The sequence below is a fragment of the Chelonia mydas genome, chromosome 4 (genome assembly GCF_015237465.2).
Source record: "Chelonia mydas isolate rCheMyd1 chromosome 4, rCheMyd1.pri.v2, whole genome shotgun sequence".
Classification (NCBI taxonomy): Eukaryota; Metazoa; Chordata; order Testudines; family Cheloniidae; genus Chelonia; species Chelonia mydas.
Window position 1 is genome coordinate 1,115,611 of NC_057852.1, and position 19,324 is coordinate 1,134,934.

At 54.0% G+C, this 19,324-nt stretch overlaps 1 protein-coding gene and 2 non-coding genes across 3 annotated transcripts in view; 2 read left to right on the forward strand and 1 right to left on the reverse strand.

Moving 5' to 3' along the window:
- Positions 1-19,324, forward strand: part of LOC102930774 (class I histocompatibility antigen, F10 alpha chain) — a 1,343,638-nt gene that overhangs the window by 798,681 nt on the left and 525,633 nt on the right. The window lies entirely within an intron of this gene.
- TRNAF-GAA lies at positions 12,434-12,506 on the reverse strand. Its single transcript has one exon. It is a non-coding gene; the product is annotated as a tRNA-Phe (tRNA).
- Positions 18,872-19,053, forward strand: LOC119566182. The gene has a single exon (XR_005225285.1). It is a non-coding gene; the product is annotated as a U2 spliceosomal RNA (small nuclear RNA).

The following is a 19,324-nucleotide window of genomic DNA, read 5'->3' on the forward strand; positions in this document are numbered from 1 at the left end:
CGTGGGATGAGCAGCCCCCCCAGCTGTCTCTCTGCCTGGCCCCCTATACCTCATCACCCCTTCAGCCTCCCTCCAAATGTTCCCTTCCCCCCATCACCTCTTCAGCCCCCCTTCAGCCTCCCCCAAGTGCCCCGGTCCCCTTCCCCTCATCGCCCCCCTCAACCTTCCCCCCCTCCTAGGCTCCTCCCCAGCTGCCCTTTCAGTCTTTCCCCCCTACAGCCAACTGCCCTCCTTCAGCCTTACCCCCAAAGCCCTCACCTAGCTGCCCCACATACCCCCTTTAGCCTCCCTCCGCCGCAATTGCCCCTTCACCCCCTCACCCACTCCCCTTCCTCTGCCTCTCCCCAAATTCCCAGCTCCACCACGCTGAGGTTCCCTTCCCCACAACCATCCGCTTCCTTCCCATGGGGAACAGGAAATGCTTTTGAAAAAACCTCTTGTAAAGAAAAAAGTAAAACAATCCAAGCAAGCCCCTCCCATGCTTTGTGCTGGGCGCCCAACTGTGGGTTTGTGTGTGTTCGGCTGAGGAGGGGTTGTTCTGAGCACACTCCCTTCAGGGAAGGGGTGGAGTTGGCCAAAGGGGCACGTTGAATCCTTAGCAGAGAATTCCTTTCTCCACGATGTTAGCCGAGCGTTGCTGTTCAATGTCACCTGACGAATGCAGCATTTGAAACAATCTGACGGTAAATCCCTTGCCCTCTCAGTTGCTGGAGTTCTCACACCCTCCGCTCTTGGGAGCTCACCACAGGACACGGCGTCTTATTTCCAGAGCATCTTGGAGATTAGACGGAGGAACCTGCACCCCAAACCCCTCATCCTCAGCCCCACCCCAGAGCCCGCACCCCCAGCCGGACCCCTCACACTCTTCCACCCCAACCCTCTGCCCTAGCCCTGAGCCCCTCATCCCTGGCCCCACTCAACAGCCCACACCCCAACCCTCTGCCCCACCTGAGCCCCCCCCACACGCCGAACCCTTCAGCCTACCACACAGCGTCCATGTGCAGAATGAAGTTTGGAATGTGCAGCAACGTACAGGGGAGGGGTCACCCCTCATCTCCATATTGGTGCACAGAACAACATTCATTCCGCACGGTTACCCCCAAATCTCTGTCAGGAATAATAAGGAGGTGACATTTTCAACAGGTCCGACTCCTACCAGCATCTATCAACTGGGAGCATTAGAAATCTCTGTGCCTCCCACCCATGTTGCACTGAAATAAAGGATAGAAAGAATATAACCTTAAAGAGAAAGAAGATTTATTAAGGGATAGATACAACTGGGGGAAGATTCACTGTGGGGAACACTACAAATACCTACCCATAGATTCCAGCAAGGGGCATAAAGGACCCTTAAACTGTCCTTTGGTTAAACTAATAAATGCCCAAAAAATAATGACTCTCTCTCTCCAAGCTGCAGAAGGAGACACCGACAACGGACGGTCCTTCTCAGGATCTCTGGAGGATCGGAGGATCTGGCTCTCTACTGCCGAAGCAGGAGATCAACAGATCTGGGCTGACAGCAAAGCCTCCACTGGGGCCTTTGGTGGATGACAGGAGTCAGGTAAGTATCAGAGTCCTTGCAGATGTTAGTAGCCAGAGTCTTGATCCGATGCCAGGCAAAGATGCTACGTGGCTCTGGGAAGAAGGATAAAGGTGTTTGAGGCGCAAGTGGTGTTCTCGTCCATCCTCCCCGTGGAAGGAAAAGGACGGGGCAGGGACCGTCGGATCGTGGAAGTCAACAAATGGCTACGCAGGTGGTGTCGGAGAGAAGGCTTTGGATTCTTTAACCATGGGATGGTGTTCCATGAAGGAGGAGTGCTAGGCAGAGACGGGCTCCATCTTACAAAGAGAGGGAAGAGCATCTTTGCGAGCAGGCTGGCTAACCTAGTGAGGAGGGCTTTAAACTAGGTTCACCGGGGGAAGGAGACCAAAGCCCTGAGGTAAGTGGGAGAGCGGGATACCGGGAGGAAACACAGGCAGGAACGTCTGTGAGGGGCGGGCTCCTGCCTCATACTGAGAAGGAGGGGCGATCAGCAGGTTATCTCAAGTGCTTATATACAAATGCACAAAGCCTTGGAAACAAGCAGGGAGAACTGGAGGTCCTGGTGATGTCAAGGAATTATGACGTGATTGGAATAACAGAGACTTGGTGGGATAACTCACGTGACTGGAGTACTGTCATGGATGGATATAAACTGTTCAGGAAGGACAGGCAGGGCAGAAAAGGTGGGGGAGTAGCACTGTATGTAAGGGAGCAGTATGACTGCTCAGAGCTCCGGTACGAAACTGCAGAAAAACCTGAGTGTCTATGGATTAAGTTTAGAAGTGTGTGCAACAAGAGTGATGTAGTGGTGGGAGTCTGCTATAGACCACCGGACGAGGGGGATGAGGTGGATGAGGCTTTCTTCCGGCAACTCGCAGAAGCTACTAGATCACACGCCCTGGTTCTCATGGGTGACTTTAATTTTCCTGATATCTGCTGGGAGAGCAATACAGCGGTGCATAGACAATCCAGGAAGTTTTTGGAAAGCGTAGGGGACAATTTCCTGGTGCAAGTGCTAGACGAGCCAACTAGCGGGGGAGCTTTTCTTGACCTGCTGCTCACAAACAGGGAAGAATTAGTGGGGGAAGCAAAAGTGGATGGGAACCTGGGAGGCAGTGACCATGAGTTGGTTGAGTTCAGGATCCTGACGCAGGGAAGAAAGGTAAGCAGCAGGATACGGACCCTGGACTTCAGGAAAGCAGACTTCGACTCCCTCAGGGAACAGATGGCCAGGATCCCCTGGGGGACTAACATGAAGGGGAAAGGAGTCCAGGAGAGCTGGCTGTATTTCAAGGAATCCCTGTTGAGGTTACAGGGACAAACCATCCCGATGAGTCGAAAGAATAGTAAATATGGCAGGCGACCAGCTTGGCTAAACGGTGAAATCCTAGTGGATCTTAAACATAAAAAAGAAGCTTACAAGAAGTGGAAGGTTGGACATATGACCAGGGAAGAGTATAAAAATATTGCTCGGGCATGTAGGAATGAAATCAGGAGGGCCAAATCGCACCTGGAGCTGCAGCTAGCAAGAGATGTCAAGAGTAACAAGAAGGGTTTCTTCAGGTATGTTGGCAACAGGAAGAAAGCCAAGGAAAGTGTGGGCCCCTTACTGAATGAGGGAGGCAACCTAGTGACAGAGGATGTGGAAAAAGCTAATGTACTCAATGCTTTTTTTGCCTCTGTCTTCACTAACAAGGACAGCTCCCAGACTGCTGCGCTGGGCATCACAAAATGGGGAAGAGATGGCCAGCCCTCTGTGGAGATAGAGGTGGTTAGGGACTATTTAGAAAAGCTGGACATGCACAAGTCCATGGGGCCGGACAACTTGCATCCGAGAGTGCTAAAGGAATTGGCGGATGTGATTGCAAAGCCATTGGCCATTATCTTTGAAAACTCGTGGCGAACGGGGGAAGTCCCGGATGACTGGAAAAAGGCTAATGTAGTGCCAATCTTTAAAAAAGGGAAGGAGGAGGATCCTGGGAACTACAGGCCAGTCAGCCTCACCTCAGTCCCCGGAAAAATCATGGAGCAGGTCCTCAAGGAATCAATCCTGAAGCACTTACACGAGAGGAAAGTGATCAGGAACAGTCAGCATGGATTCACCAAGGGTAGGTCATGCCTGACTAATCTAATTGCTTTCTATGATGAGATTACTGATTCTGTGGATGAAGGGAAAGCAGTGGATGTATTGTTTCTTGACTTTAGCAAAGATTTTGACACAGTCTCCCACAGTATTCTTGTCAGCAAGTTAAAGAAGTATGGGCTGGATGAATGCACTATAAGGTGGATAGAAAGTTGGCTAGATTGTCGGGCTCAACGGGTAGTGATCAATGGCTCCGTGTCTAGTTGGCAGCCGGTGTCAAGTGGAGTGCCCCAGGGGTCGGTCCTGGGGCCGGTTTTGTTCAATATCTTCATAAATGATCTGCAGGAGGGTGTGGATTGCACTCTCAGCAAATTTGCAGATGATACTAAACTGGGAGGAGTGGTAGATACGCTGGAGGGCAGGGATAGGATACAGAGGGACCTAGACAAATTGGAGGATTGGGCCAAAAGAAACCTGATGCGGTTCAGTAAGGATAAGTGCAGGGTCCTGCACTTAGGACGGAAGAACCCAATGCACCGCTACAGACTAGGGACCGAATGGCTAGGCAGCAGTTCTGCGGAAAAGGACCTAGGGGTTACAGTGGACGAGAAGCTGGATATGAGTCAGCAGTGTGCCCTTGTTGCCAAGAAGGCCAATGGCATTTTGGGATGTATAAGTAGGGGCATAGCGAGCAGATCGAGGGACGTGATCGTTCCCCTCTATTCGACATTGGTGAGGCCTCATCTGGAGTACTGTGTCCAGTTTTGGGCCCCACACTACAAGAAGGATGTGGATAAATTGGAGAGAGTCCAGCGAAGGGCAACAAAAATGATTAGGGGTCTGGAACACATGACTTCTGAGGAGAGGCTGAGGGAACTGGGATTGTTTAGTCTGCAGAAGAGAAGAATGAGGGGGGATTTGATAGCTGCTTTCAACTACCTGAGAGGTGGTTCCAGAGAGGATGGTTCTAGACTATTCTCAGTGGTAGAAGAGGACAGGACAAAGAGTAATGGTCTCAAGTTGCAGTGGGGGAGGTTTAGGTTGGATATTAGGAAAAACTTTTTCACTAGGAGGGTGGTGAAACACTGGAATGCGTTACCTAGGGAGGTGGTACAATCTCCTTCCTTGGAAGTTTTTAAGGTCAGGCTTGACAAAGCCTTGGCTGGGATGATTTGATTGGGGATTGGTCCTGCTTTGAGCAGGGGGTTGGACAAGATGACCTCCTGAGGTCCCTTCCAACCCTGATATTCTATGATTCTATGATTCTAAGCACTAGGACCCAAAAGGCAGCGTCCACCTGCAAAGTCAGCAGAACTGAGAGCTGGGGGTGGCTCTCTTTCCAACAGAGCTCCAACAGCCCATCAATCAGCACTGAACAAATATCGCAACACTAACACCTTCCAGGCCAGATTTTAGCAGAGAGCCTCTAAGCCTCACTGCAGGGAATCATAGAATCATAGAATATCAGGGTTGGAAGGGACCCCAGAAGGTCATCTAGTCCAACCCCCTGCTCGAAGCAGGACCAAGTCCCAGTTAAATCATCCCAGCCAGGGCTTTGTCAAGCCTGACCTTAAAAACCTCTAAGGAAGGAGATTCTACCACCTCCCTAGGTAACGCATTCCAGTGTTTCACCACCCTCCTAGTGAAAAAGTTTTTCCTAATATCCAATCTAAACCTCCCCCATTGCAACTTGAGACCATTACTCCTCGTTCTGTCATCTGCTACCATTGAGAACAGTCTAGAGCCATCCTCTTTGGAACCCCCTTTCAGGTAGTTGAAAGCAGCTATCAAATCCCCCCTCATTCTTCTCTTCTGCAGACTAAACAATCCCAGCTCCCTCAGCCTCTCCTCATAAGTCATGTGCTCTAGACCCCTAATCATTTTTGTTGCCCTTCGCTGGACTCTCTCCAATTTATCCACATCCTTCTTGTAGTGTGGGGCCCAAAACTGGACACAGTACTCCAGATGAGGCCTCACCAGTGTCGAATAGAGGGGAACGATCACGTCCCTCGATCTGCTCGCTATGCCCCTACTTATACATCCCAAAATGCCATTGGCCTTCTTGGCAACAAGGGCACACTGCTGACTCATATCCAGCTTCTCGTCCACTGTAACCCCTAGGTCCTTTTCCGCAGAACTGCTGCCTAGCCATTCGGTCCCTAGTCTGTAGCGGTGCATTGGATTCTTCCGTCCTAAGTGCAGGACCCTGCACTTATCCTTATTGAACCTCATCAGATTTCTTTTGGCCCAATCCTCCAATTTGTCTAGGTCCTTCTGTATCCTATCCCTCCCCTCCAGCGTATCTACCACTCCTCCCAGTTTAGTATCATCCGCAAATTTGCTGAGAGTGCAATCCACACCATCCTCCAGATCATTTATGAAGATATTGAACAAAATCGGCCCCAGGACCGACCCCTGGGGCACTCCACTTGACACCGGCTGCCAACTAGACATGGAGCCATTGATCACTACCCGTTGAGCCCGACAATCTAGCCAGCTTTCTACCCACCTTATAGCGCATTCATCCAGCCCATACTTCCTTAACTTGCTGACAAGAATACTGTGGGAGACCGTGTCAAAAGCTTTGCTAAAGTCAAGAAACAATACATCCACTGCTTTCCCTTCATCCACAGAACCAGTAATCTCATCATAAAAGGCGATTAGATTAGTCAGGCATGACCTTCCCTTGGTGAATCCATGCTGACTGTTCCTGATCACTTTCCTCTCATGTAAGTGCTTCAGGATTGATTCTTTGAGGACCTGCTCCATGATTTTTCCAGGGACTGAGGTGAGGCTGACTGGCCTGTAGTTCCCAGGATCCTCCTTCTTCCCTTTTTTAAAGATTGGCACTACATTAGCCTTTTTCCAGTCATCCGGGACTTCCCCCGTTTGCCACGAGTTTTCAAAGATAATGGCCAAGGGCTCTGCAATCACAGCTGCCAACTCCTTCAGCACTCTCGGATGCAACTCTTCCGGCCCCATGGACTTGTGCACGTCCAGCTTTTCTAAATAGTCCCTAACCACCTCTATCTCCACAGAGGGCTGGCCATCTCTTCCCCATTTTGTGATGCCCAGCGCAGCAGTCTGGGAGCTGACCTTGTTAGTGAAAACAGAGGCAAAAAAAGCATTGAGTACATTAGATTTTTCCACATCCTCTGTCACTAAGTTGCCTCCCTCATTTAGTAAGGGGCCCACACTTTCCTTGGCTTTCTTCTTCTTGCCAACATACCTGAAGAAACCCTTCTTGTTACTCTTGACATCTCTTGCTAGCTGCAGCTCCAGGTGCGATTTGGCCCTCCTGATATCTTTCCTACATGCCCGAGCAATATTTTTATACTCTTCCCTGGTCATATGTCCAACCTTCCACTTCTTGTAAGCTTCTTTTTTATGTTTAAGAGCTTCCCCTACCAGCCCTGAACAGAATATCGCTGCCAGCCTCCAGCGCAGGGTTGAGCCTTCACTTCCTCCCATGCAGCTCTCAGAGAAAAAGCTCCTTTGGTTCCCCGAAGGGGAAAATCCACAAACAAACCTTCCCTTTGCTCTCACACCCCTAGGGGCCCAGGCCAGCCAGGTATCCATCCCAGCCCATGCAGGGGTAGGAGTTCCTGCTGATCCCTGTTGACAAACACTGACCTTGGGCTGCCCTGGGGGGGCTGGGGGAGCTGCCCCATTTTCCACACGTATGTCCTGTTTCTGGGAAGGAAGAACTATGGCCCTAGTGTTAACTCCCTGCTGCACCGTGCTCTACACAACGCCAGAGCCTCACCGGGCCGGAGCCTCCTTTGTCAGCCACCTGCGAGAGGAGCAGGCTCGTTTCCACAAGACTTGGGGAGTTCGGAGAGACGGGGCAGAGGACGAAGTCTAGAGACACCAGTGGGAGCCCCATGCCCTGAGCTAAGAGAGCTAGTGCCCGATAAAAGAGCCTTCGCCGTAGAGCTCCCACCACCCGTGGCGGAGAGGCCCCAGCAGTGGCGGGGGGGGGGAAGAGGGAGGAGAGGAGCCCCGGGCCTGGCGGGCCAAAAGGAGCGAGCAGTGGGCGAGAGGGGAGAGGAGCTAGTGGGTAGTGGGGCCTCGGGGCACATGGCAAGTGGAGGGGGCCAGGCCGGGACCCCTTCTGAGCGTGGGCCCGGTGCCACGGTGCCAGTGGCACCGTTGGAAACCCAGTATTGGGTGTGGACCCCGAGGGAGGCTTTTGGGTGATGCAGTAATGGAGCCAGGGATGATAAGGGGGGTTCGAGGCATCTCTAATCCCAGCCCCACTTCTCCTGTGCCCAAAGCCATGACCACGAATCCACCCCCTCCATCTCAGACCCCACAGCCCCAAAGACATGACTGGCCACTCATGCTGTGACCCAGTTACACCAATGAAGTCTCCCCAAACTCTCTAGGAAGATACGGGGTGGGAGGGGCAAGCCACTTAGCCCAGTAGGGCGGAGACCATGGCCATAGGCAGATAGACCCAGCCTAGCCCAGAGGAGACTGGGGGAGGGGGAGCAGAGGAAGAGGATGCAGGCAACTGAACATAACAAGTGTCCATGAAAGCAGAGAGAGTTTGAGGGTGAGTTGGCCAACACAGTAGAGAAGACAGAGAGAGAGAGAAACCTAGGAGGAAGGAAAGAAACTCAGAATCGGGAGTCACCCTCAGGGATCCAACCTTCTCCTGGGGAGCACATCCCACTCCTGGCCAGAGAGATGATCAGCCCCCACAAATGGCAACATCATCTCCCTTGAAGCCACAGCTAGGCAGGAAACCCACACCCAGCTAATGGGAAGTCCCTGCTTGGAGCCAGGGGGGCTGTGACCAGAGCCCTCCCCAAACCAGACACTTACCTCACTGACAGTGACAGCTCCTTCGCTCCCAGCTGGACAGGTCTTGCCTGGCATCAACAGGATTCACGCTGTCACTGCTCTCGCTCACTTTCCATCTCACCTCGGGGCTGGACTCCATCCTCACGACTTCTTTCCCCTTGGTATTAAACACAACACATGAGGGAAAGAAAAAGCAATGGTGGCGAGGCTCCTCTTCTCACTCCTCCCGCACCCCAGGGCTCTGGCTTCAACCCTCCTCCCTCCCGCCAGATGGTGCAGGCTCTCGAGACCAAGCCTGTGGGGATCAATGCGCACTTCTCCTGCCCATGGCCTGTGGTAGGAGGCAGTAAAAAGAGAGAGAGGGTGAGCTGGACAGGTCTTGCCTGGCATCAAGACACACACACAGACTTCTTTTCCCTTGGTGCCAAACACAACGCAAGAAGGAAAAAGAAAAGTTATCGTCACACTCTGCCGTGATGGCGGGGCTCTTCTTTTCGCATCTCCCACACCCCAGGGCTCTACCCTGAACCCCCTTCCCATGATGTTCTCAGAGCTACAATTAGAAGCACCCCAGTGCACCTGCACCCAAAATCGTCACTCTGCACAGGAGACTCTTGTCCCTTCCACTGGTCTGAACCCCACAGAGCCCCGGGCCCAGCTAGGATGCACCTTATTATTCTTGAGTACTGGGGCGCTCGTCCTCTCCTTCCTATCCCTCTTGGACTCCATCTGTGAGAGAGGACAGGGAAGTGTTACAGACACAGACATCCTCCCCAGCTCTCTGCGCCCTGGGCTCACACCTGGTTGTCTCCCCAATCCTTGGCATTGTCCACCATGTCTCCCTCCACAGAAGGCACCTGGCCTCATCTTAGATGCCATCTTCATATTGCTCTTCTCCTTCCCAGAGCTCCTGCTCTGCTCCTCAGACCCGTCTGTCCTCAGCTCTGCAGGCAGAGGGGAAGGGGCACCGTGGGATCACACACCCCCCATTCCAGACACCCCATGGCATCCACAGGGCTCCCAAATGGTAGAATATGAAAAGTGCATGAATATGCTGAAAATTGCCAGTTGGGAGGAGCTGAGCCCCCCCAAACACACACCCACCATGCCCTTAAGGTAGGAGGGGGCAGGAAGGAGTGAGTGGGATGCCCTCAGGGGAGGGGGCAGAGCAGGGTGGAGTGGAGGTGGGGCTGGCGCCTTGGGGGAGAGGGCAGAGCTGGGATGGGGCACCCACTGGCAAAACCAAAAGGCAGCACCTATGCCAGGCCTGATGTCAGGTTACCAACTTTCTGCACAAAACCGAACCCCCTAGCCCCGCCCCTTCCCCTCAGGTCCTGCCCCGCCCCTTCTCAGAGGCCCCGCCCCCAGTTCACTCCATTCTCCCTCTCTTGGTGGCTCGCTCTCCCCCACCCTCACTCACTATCACTGGGCTGGGGCAGGGGGGTGGGATGTGGGAGGGGGTGAGGGCTCTAATGGGGGGTGCAGGCTCTGGGGTGAAGCCAGAAATGAGGGGTTCAGGGTGCAGGAGGGGGCTGCGGGCTGGGGCACGGGTGCAAATCTGGGTGAGGGCTCCAGCTGTGTGTGTGACCTTCCCCTTTCCCTGAGCCGTGTGTCTGCCCCCCACGCACAAGGCCTCCTGCTGACGCACAAGGCCTCGTGCTGATGGGTCACCCGGCTCTCCATTGACAGCTCAGGGGTCTGGTGTCCTCTGGCCCTGAGACCCCACAATAACTCCAAGGTTATTTCTAACGGGTTAAAGCCGAACTTGTGCTGAGATGAACATATCCCTCGTGGGTGTGGGGTTTTACAATATGAACTGGCTCTGCGTGTGGGTACAGTGCATGGGTCTGAGTGAAACCCACACCCCAACATGGCTGAAACACACAACTCCCCATCCTGGGGGTTTCTATCCCCCTCATTCCTCCCACGGGGACCTGGCCCATCTCCTGTACGGCCAGAGGTCTGAGGGCCAGCAGTTGGGGTATTGGGAGAGGGTCTGTTTTCTGTTGCTAGTGACTGTCCCAGAGTCACTCCCACCAGCCCCGATTGCCTTGGGTGGCAGCTGCTGTCCTCTGAAGACTGGCTGGGAATTCGACTAGGAAGAGGCACCTGGGAGCTGGAGTGACCATGGGTCAGACACTGCAACACTGGAGCCAGAACATCCAGGTCTAGATTTTCAGGCCAGTCAGGACAACAGAATAATCCAGTGTGACCCCCAAACACATGACACCCAGCTGATCCGGGCAAGTGACTTGTGCCCCATGCCACAGAGGACGGCAAAAACTCCAACATCCCTGCCAATCTGACCTGGGGAAATTCCTTCCTAACCCCCCAAAATGGAGATCAGTGAGACCCTGAGCATGTGAGCAAGGCCCACCGGCCAAGCACCGGAGAGAAATCGTTTTCTATATCACCTGAGAGCACTTGCTTCAGCACCCCCTGCCCCCTCCTGCCACCTCCACGTGGAGTGGAGAATCCGTCACTGCCCTGGGTACCTTGTTCCAATGTTTAATCACCCGATTTCAAATGTGTCCCAGATTTCTAATGTTCGTTTCTCTGGCATGAACTTCCAGCCATTGGTTCTTGTTCTGCCTTTCGCTGCTCGGTTAAAGAGCCCTTTCGTACCAGGTTTCTCTTTGTGAGGGGATTGACGCACTGTCATCAAGTGACCTCTTGGTTTTCTTTGTGAGAAACTGAACAGATTCAGCTCTTGTCTCGCACTGAAAGGCAACTTTTCAGCTCCTGTTTTTTTTTTTTTTGGGGGGGGGGGTGGGTTCTCTGCCCCCTGTCCAATTTTTCATTCTTCCTCTTAAAATGCGGCCAACACGACTGTATGCAAGATTCCAGTGTTGGTCTGACCATGGTGGTATACAGAGATATCTCTAGTGCCCTATTTCTAGTCACTATTCTCCTGTCTGTGCGTCCAAGGGTGGCCACAGCATCGCACGGGGATTTCATGCTGAGTTGTATGTCCATTATGACACCTAAATCCTTTACCGAGTCACAGAAGTCCAGCCTTCCTCCATCTTAAAGCTCAGTGTGTTTGAATGGACACAGCTTCCCAAGTGCTCCGTCACACACACAAGGGAATCCCCCACTCAGCCACCTTCACCTGCTGCTGGTCTCTTTTCTCTTTCTTTTTCTCCAGGATCCGCATGTGTCCTTCTGGGGGCAGTTCTCCTCCTCTCTTTGCCTGTGAGCAATGTGACCCCCCCTGGACAGACTGACCAACCCAGGATTCCTTCAGCCTGAAAGCAGAGGGGAGCCTTCACCCACTCCCTCTTTAGGGCTCCAGTCTCAGGACCTAAATTCCCTGCCACAGCCCAAAAATCCACACTGGGCCCCACTCCTCTCTCTGGCGATTTCCCTTCTCCCACAGGCCTGTCTTGAGGACACAGCCCTGGGGCCAGGTGAGCAGAGCCCCTGAGATTTCCCTTCGCAGTCTCTGAGGGTCAGGTCGCCCCGTTACACAGCTCGGTAATGTCGTCTTTTCTTCTCCTTTCAGAAGTAAATTGTTGTATTTCTAGTCTCTTTAGACGACCCCCCGATTTGCTGCTTCCAATTCTCTGCTGTACACACCAACACTGGACTGGGTGAGGAGCCTGGAGCCATCCTGCACTGGGTACGTGGGAGGCTTGTAGGATCAGACCCTAAAATAGCTTTGGAGGGAAATTCTAACCCCGCCTTCCCATCCCGACCTGTGCAGAGGAGCTTTCGACCCCAATCCCTGCCTGTCACTGCCCCACACCCACTCTGGCACCCTTCCTGACGGCTGCCCTACTTCATTCTCTTCCTGCCATATTGGGTCCACCAATAAGTTGCCAGTGAAAGACAGCTCCCTTCTCTTACTGTTAAAGGTCAGGTGGGCCAACTAGGGGCAGAAGCCCATGCTCCGTTGTCCTGCTGGGGAGCTCAAAATCAGGGACACGCCTCAGGTAAAGGTGCCGATGCCCTCCCAGAAAACAAGCCACCCCTGCACAAAGGAGGAGGAAAGGGCCTGCCAAAGCCCGGGATTGAACCAGGGACTTTTAGATCTTCAGTCTAACGCTCTCCCAACTGAGCTACTTCGGCAGCTGCATGGCTCTCTTTTGGCCTGCTGCTTCTCTGTCCGGGATGTTTTTGTCAGCTGTGGCACACAAAAAGGACATCGTTGTGAGAGGCCCATGATGGCAAGACTCGCTTTTGCCTGCCTTGCTCAGCTTGACTTGTTTCCTCACCCTGTTCCCGCCTTAGTTCCTGGGTTGACCTAGTGGTGGAAGGGGACGAGGGGCCAGTGGTGCAGGGAGGAAGTTGAGCTGGACCCTGAGCTACACTCGACCCTGGGGCAAGAGTCTGGCCACCACTTGCCACCCCACCCTGTTGTCCTGGCTTCCCCTACTGGACGTCATTTAGGGAGGGAAGTGGGGCTTCTGCCTCCCCTCCCTGATTTTCACACCGCAGAGGAGTGCGAACAGGAGAACGAACGGCTGCTCCACACTCCCACCAGAGGAACCCAACACCCTTAGCTGTGGCTGGTGAGAAGTGTCTGTTGGGTGACAGGGCTGTCCCCGAGGAGCTGGAACAGCAGCTGCCGTCTCCCCCTTGGCTCCAGGCTGTGGGAAATGCTCATTGCCTGGCTGCATGGGCGGAAGCTGCTCCATACTCTGGAGAGCGTCTGTATTGGTCTGTCAACACCCCGTCTTCACTGAGCCAGTCTGATAAGGTCCCAAGTACCCCCTCTGGCTTGGCAGCTCTGAGACCCTCTCCCAGCCCTGAAGAAGAGCCCTGCCTGGCTCAAAAGCTTGTCTCTCTCCCCAGGAGAAGTAGTTGCTCCTATAACAGTCATTACCTCCCCCGCCCTGTCTCCCTGGGCATTCTGGGAACACGTGAGTGGCCACCTTCACAGCCTGGGTTGCCCCCAGCCCCTCCCATCTTCCCCTAACCCCAACCCCCAAAGGCACCCCACCTGCAAACCCTATGGAGTCTGGGGGCGGAGGGGGCGCAGGGCAGGGGAGGGGAAATCCCAGGGCCACAAGCTCAGTAACTGGGTGAGGCTGCCCCGGAGGTGGGTGGGGAGAGGGGAGTGAGCCAGTGCATCATGGGAGATGTAGGGTCTCCCCCACCTGCTGCAGGCCCCAGTGCATCATGGGAGATGTCGGGTCTCCCCCACCTGCTGCAGGCCCCAAGGGATCATGGGAGATGTCGGGTCTCCCCCACCTGCTGCAGGCCCCAGTGCATCATGGGAGATGTCGGGTCTCCCCCACCTGCTGCAGGCTCCAGTGCATCATGGGAGATGTAGGGTCTCCCCCACCTGCTGCAGGCCCCAGTGCATCATGGGAGATGTCGGGTCTCCCCCACCTGCTGCAGGCCCCAAGGGATCATGGGAGATGTAGGGTCTCCCCACCTGCTGCAGGCCCCAAGGGATCATGGGAGATGTCGGGTCTCCCCCACCTGCTGCAGGCCCCAGTGCATCATGGGAGATGTAGGGTCTCTCCCACCTGCTGCAGGCCCCAAGGGTCATGGGAGATGTAGGGTCTCCCCCACCTGCTGCAGGCCCCAGTGCATCATGGGAGATGTAGGGTCTCCCCCACCTGCTGCAGGCCCAAGGGTCATGGGAGATGTGGTTTCTCCCCTGCCTCCATCTCCCGCCAGTCGCTGCCAGGCCCCGCCCCGCCTTCCCATCTCTCGGGCGAGGGGCCGGCGGGGCGAGGCCGGAAGCAGAAGCTGCCGTGACGCTGGGAAGGGCCCCCCCGGGGAGATGTTGTCTCCCCTCCGCCCCAGCCCCAGCGCGCTGCGGGGGGCGGGCTCCAGCCGGTGCAGTGCAGCAGGGACCCCAGCCTTGCCCCTCCTGCCCACGCACTCCCCGGCTGGCCCGGGCCCCGTCTCCTGCCTGCGGCCCGGCCCAGCCCCTGCTCCACGCGCTCCCCAGCCAGGGAAATGGCGGGGCGCGCTCCGCCGCTGGGGGTCCGTTAGCGCGATTCCCGGCAGAGGTCGCTGCCGAACCGGAAGTTCCCCGTCGGACTCGAAAGGAGCGGGCACCGGGGCACCGTACTTCCCCTCCCTGCCGCCGGTCTGTGCGCGCCCGGGCCCGCCCGCACTTCCAGTCAGTGCTCCTGGTGGGGCTCTAGGGGCGCTGCGGGCCGGGGAACGAGGCGGGAGGAGCCCGGGGCCCCCCACGCCCCAGCCAGGGCAGCCGTATCCGGGCCCTGCACCCAGGCCCTGCCGCTGCAGCCCGGCCCCACCAGGGGGCGACTCGCGGCGCCTCCGGCTGCGCTGCCTCCCTGCCCGGTCCCGGGGCTGGGGCGGGGCCGGCCCGGGACACCCAGTGCCCGAGTGCCCCAGGGTTCGCGCCCGCCCCGGCCCCAGCGTGTCATGGCCCCGGGTCTGCCCCGAGCAGCGCGGAGTCCCCGACCCCCGACCCTGCAGCAGAGTCGCGTGTCTGGCGTGACGCTGCGGGCCCAGGACACACCGCCTTCAGAGGGTGCGGGGAGTCGGGGTCCCGCGTTGGCACCCTCGGCAGGGCTGGCCGAGCCCCTCCGCAAGGCTTCTCCTTCGCGGGGTCCCGAGCCGGGGCGCCGTCACCCCGCAGCGCCAGCGGGGGAACCAGCCGAGAGCCCCTCACGGGCGGGCGGGGGGGCTTGACGAGCAGGAAGCCGCTTCGCCGCCTCGCCCGGTTTGCTTTTCTTCGCCAAAGCTCGCAGCTGCTCTGTGAGGGCAGGAAATAGCTTGTGTCATTGTAAATCTACAAATATGTGACCAAAATCCTCCTTCTTTAGAATAATATGGACACTGACCCTTGCCATGAACATGAAGATGCTGGGTTTGGTGGTTCACGCTTCCTTCCTCCAGGGCCGGTGCAACCACTAGGCAAAGTAGGCAGCCGCCTAGGGCGCCAAGTGGTTGGGGGCGGCCAAAAGTGCGCTCCGGGGAGGCGGTGGAGCGGAGGTGAGCTGGGGCCGGGGGGCGCGGGGAGGGCCACCTGCAGCAAGTACCTGGGGTGAGGGGGCAGCGCACAGGGGAACCGCTCCCCACCCCAGCTCATCTCTGCTCCACCCCCTCCCCTGAGCACCGCCCTGCTCGGCTTCTCTCCCTCCCAGGCTTGCCCGCTAAACAGCTGATTGGTGCCTCAGGCCTGGGAGGCAGGAGAAGCGGCAGCGGGGGCATGCTCGGGGAGGAGGCGGAGCAGAGGTGAGCTGGGGCAGGGAGCTGCTGCCGGGGGGGCGCCTCGGGGCAGAGGGGAGCTGCCGCAGGGCTTGGGGGCGGGCACAAGGGCGCAAAACATCCTTGCACTGGCCCTGCCTGCCTCCAGTAATAAAACTTTCAGGAAAACTCCAAATTATTAACCAATTGTTTATAAAATACATTTTATATTGAACTTGTTTTCAAGCAATAACCAAATCTCTCTGATCTTTATCCATTTCAAACAGTAATTATCCCATTTTTCCCTAGCTTCCAATGTGGGGCTTCAAATAGATCTTTGAATTAAAAAGCTCGTCTAACAATTGTGTAACTGTATCAAGTGTCAGAGTAGCAGCCGTGTTAGTCTGTGTTCACAAAAAGAAAAGGAGGACTAGTGGCACCTTAGAGACGAACCCATTTATTTGAGCATAAGCTTTCGTGAGCTACAGCTCACTTCATCGGATGCATAAAAGTGGAAAATGCAGTGAGGATGTTTTTATACACACAGACCATAAAAAAATGGGTGTTTATCACTTCAAAAGGTTTTCTCTCCCCCCACCCCACTCTCCTGCTGGTAATAGCTTATCTAAAGGGATCACTCTCCTTACAATGTGTATGATAATCAAGGTGGGCCATTTCCAGCACAAATCTAGGGTTTAACAAGAACATCTGAGGAAGGAGTGGGGGGGGGGGGAGACAAGGGGAAATAGGTTACCTTGCATAATGGGAGTGGCTAAGTCATTATGCAAGGTAACCTATTTCCCCTTGTTTTTTCCTCCTCCCCCCCCCCCCCCCCCCCCCCCCCCCCCCCCCCCCCCCCCCCCCCCCGGCCTCCTTTTCTTTTTGTATCAAGTGTGTTTCTCTTTAGAGGAGCTTCAACCTTTTGATCTAGGGGGATGACTGAAGCTGATCATTGTAGTGCTACATTCACTGTCTGTTCATTGACCTTCCACAATATCATTGTTTCAATACTATTGGGCCCATCCTTGCAGATTGTTGGACATGGAAGTGCTGTTCCCCACATGTAGGCTCAGACCCACAGCTGGAAAAATTAAGTTTCATAGGAGACAAGTTTGGCTTTCCTTCCCAGGTGAGTAAGAGTCAAGGAGGCCATGTGACTAGCTCAGGAGAGACCTGGGGAAATAAGGGAGGATGGGATGGGCTCCTGGGGTTGTCCCTCGGGAAGGGAGCTCAGGTGGGATCCTAACTTCAGTTAAGTGGGTTTTAGGCAGGGCAGGTTCCTGAGAAGCGGTAGCTGGAGTGTGGAAGTAGCTGCAGGGAGCAAGACTGGCTCTTGCAGGAAGGGAAAGAAGAGAAGCCCTCCCTGAGAAGGAGACCGGGGGGCTCCAGATACCAGGAGAGAGACTGAACTGAAGCCAGCCTCTGGGAAGGAGGGCTGGGGACTCTTGACTCAAGCAAAGAAGTGTGTGTGAATTCTGCAGGAAAGGCAGATGCTCAGGGTTGAGAGTCTGTGCTCAGCTTGGGACTAAGGTGGAGAAGCTGCAGGATTTATTAAAATGGACAGCAGAAGGGGAAAGCTTTGCTTATTTATCTGATTTGTGAGGACTTGTTAAAGGGCCCTGAGCAGAAAGGGAAACTGAGGCAGGGCTCTGCAGATCCACCCCAAGTTACTAGAGGCTGCTACAGGCTGGGTTACTAGAAAAAGGTTGCTGATCGACTGTGGCTCCAGGCAGCGATAACTTGCCAATGTATGGGGGGAGCTGTTGATCCCCAAGACAGATAGTAATGTGTCTTCCCCAGCACAGGTCTGGATCCAGGAATGTGTCCACTGGCTCTGAGTTAATTTCCACCTTCTCCCCACTGTCTCTTCTCTATTCTGCTGGAGAACACAGGCTCTCCTTCTCTGCCTTGTACTGTCTCCCTTCATAGGACATGGGCAGATTTGCATCCTAACAGGCTTATGAACATAAGAATGGCCATACTGGATCAGACCAAAGGTCCCTCTAGCCCAGTATCCTGTTTTCCAACAGTGGCCAATGCCAGGTGCCCCAGAGGGAATGAACAGAAGAGGTAGTCATCAAGTGATCCATCCCCTGTTGTTCATTCCCAGCTCCTGGCAAACAGAGGCTACGGACACCATCCCTGCCCATCCTGGCTAATAGCCATTGATGGACCTCTCCTCCATGAACTTATCTCGTTCTTTTTTGAACCCTGTCATAGTCTTGGCCTTCACAACATCCTCTGGCAAGGAGTTCCACCAGTTGAATGTACATTGTGTGAAGAAATACTTCCTTTTGTTTGTTTTAAACCTGCTGCCTGTTAATTTCATTTGGTGACCCCTAGTCCTTGTGTTATGAGAAGAAGTAAATAACACTTCCTTATTTACTTTTCTTGTTATTTCCTGACTTCTGTATTCATTTCCTTTTCCTTGTTTCCCAGCAGATTGACTAGACAGGAAATTCGAGTGTTAGCAGGGGGACCTGACAGGCTCCTTATTTTCTGATTTCTTTCCGAAGCATTGAACTTTCTAGGGCACAGTCACATTCTGGATGCTCATGTAAATGTAATGCCTAGTGCTCAGCTTTAATTCTGTTTCTTAGCTATTTTGGGAAATCGATCTTTGGTCTGACAGGTAGGATCCCTGCATTAGGAGATGGCCAATGAATAAGACCAGAAACCTTGGAAATTAAATGGAACCTGAAGTCCACAGAAGACCCTGGAAGGCCCTTGGGGAGTGGGGTGCAAGTTGAGGAAGACTTCCCTTACCTCTCAACGCTTGTTTCCTGTATTGAGCACAAAAGTTGGGAATCACCTCAGGATAGGGTATCCCATAGGTGTGCAGTGGTTAGACAAGAAACAGCAAGGAACTGGACTGGTATGGAGTGAAACTGTATCTTCTGTAGGCCAGAAGACTGTACGCTTGAGAGAGTTCTGTGGGAAGGAGCAGAAAAGAGCACTGGGGCTGTGGGCTAGCGCGTGCATAGGCTTTCTTTGCCCTGTTTTGCTGTAACAGTTAACAGAGAGAGATTGCCAGTCACAGCTCAGTGGGTGGGTTTATGCAAATTAGGAGCGTACAGGGAAACCAGCGAGAGGAAGGAGGCTGAAAGAATTCTTCTCTGTCTTTGAACAGAATTGTGTGTTAAGGGTTCTTGCTTTGAATTCTTCCACTGGAGTCATTTTGGGGAAGTGATCCTCACTTAGAGTTACCTAGTTATCAAAGTCTTGTGAATGGTGTTTGGGTCGTGTCTGGGAGCTTGTCATGGTGAGGTAGAAAGCAGTGGGCACAGAAGGGCTGCATAGCGTCCGAGAGTCTCAGTATTGCTTCTTGACGTTAAGATCAAAGCGTAGTGTCCTTATCGGTTTAATCTTTGATATGTTCTCTATTTGAGAATGGTGTATTAAATTGATTTTTGAAACAGGGGGATGGAATAGGAGCTTGCACTGTCCATCTCACGCATCGTCCTGTTATTGCAGTATCTCCAGGAATGGTACAGTTCCTTCTGGGGAGAATCTTCTGGTTAGAAAAGCAGAAGGAGTTTTACTGTGAAGATACTGATTTGGTAAGGCTTGTTTTAAAGTAGTTGAAAAATCTGGACTCTTTAGTACTCTAATTTCTTCATGACAACATATTGTTAAAGTTTCTTGGGAGTGTTTTCTGAGTCTATAGATGTGAGTTTCTTTGTTTTGCTAGAAAATTGTTTTAAAAGCTGATTTTCTTTCTGCTGTGAGTCTTTTCAACAGTATGAGGGACAAATGCTTTCCAGACTGAG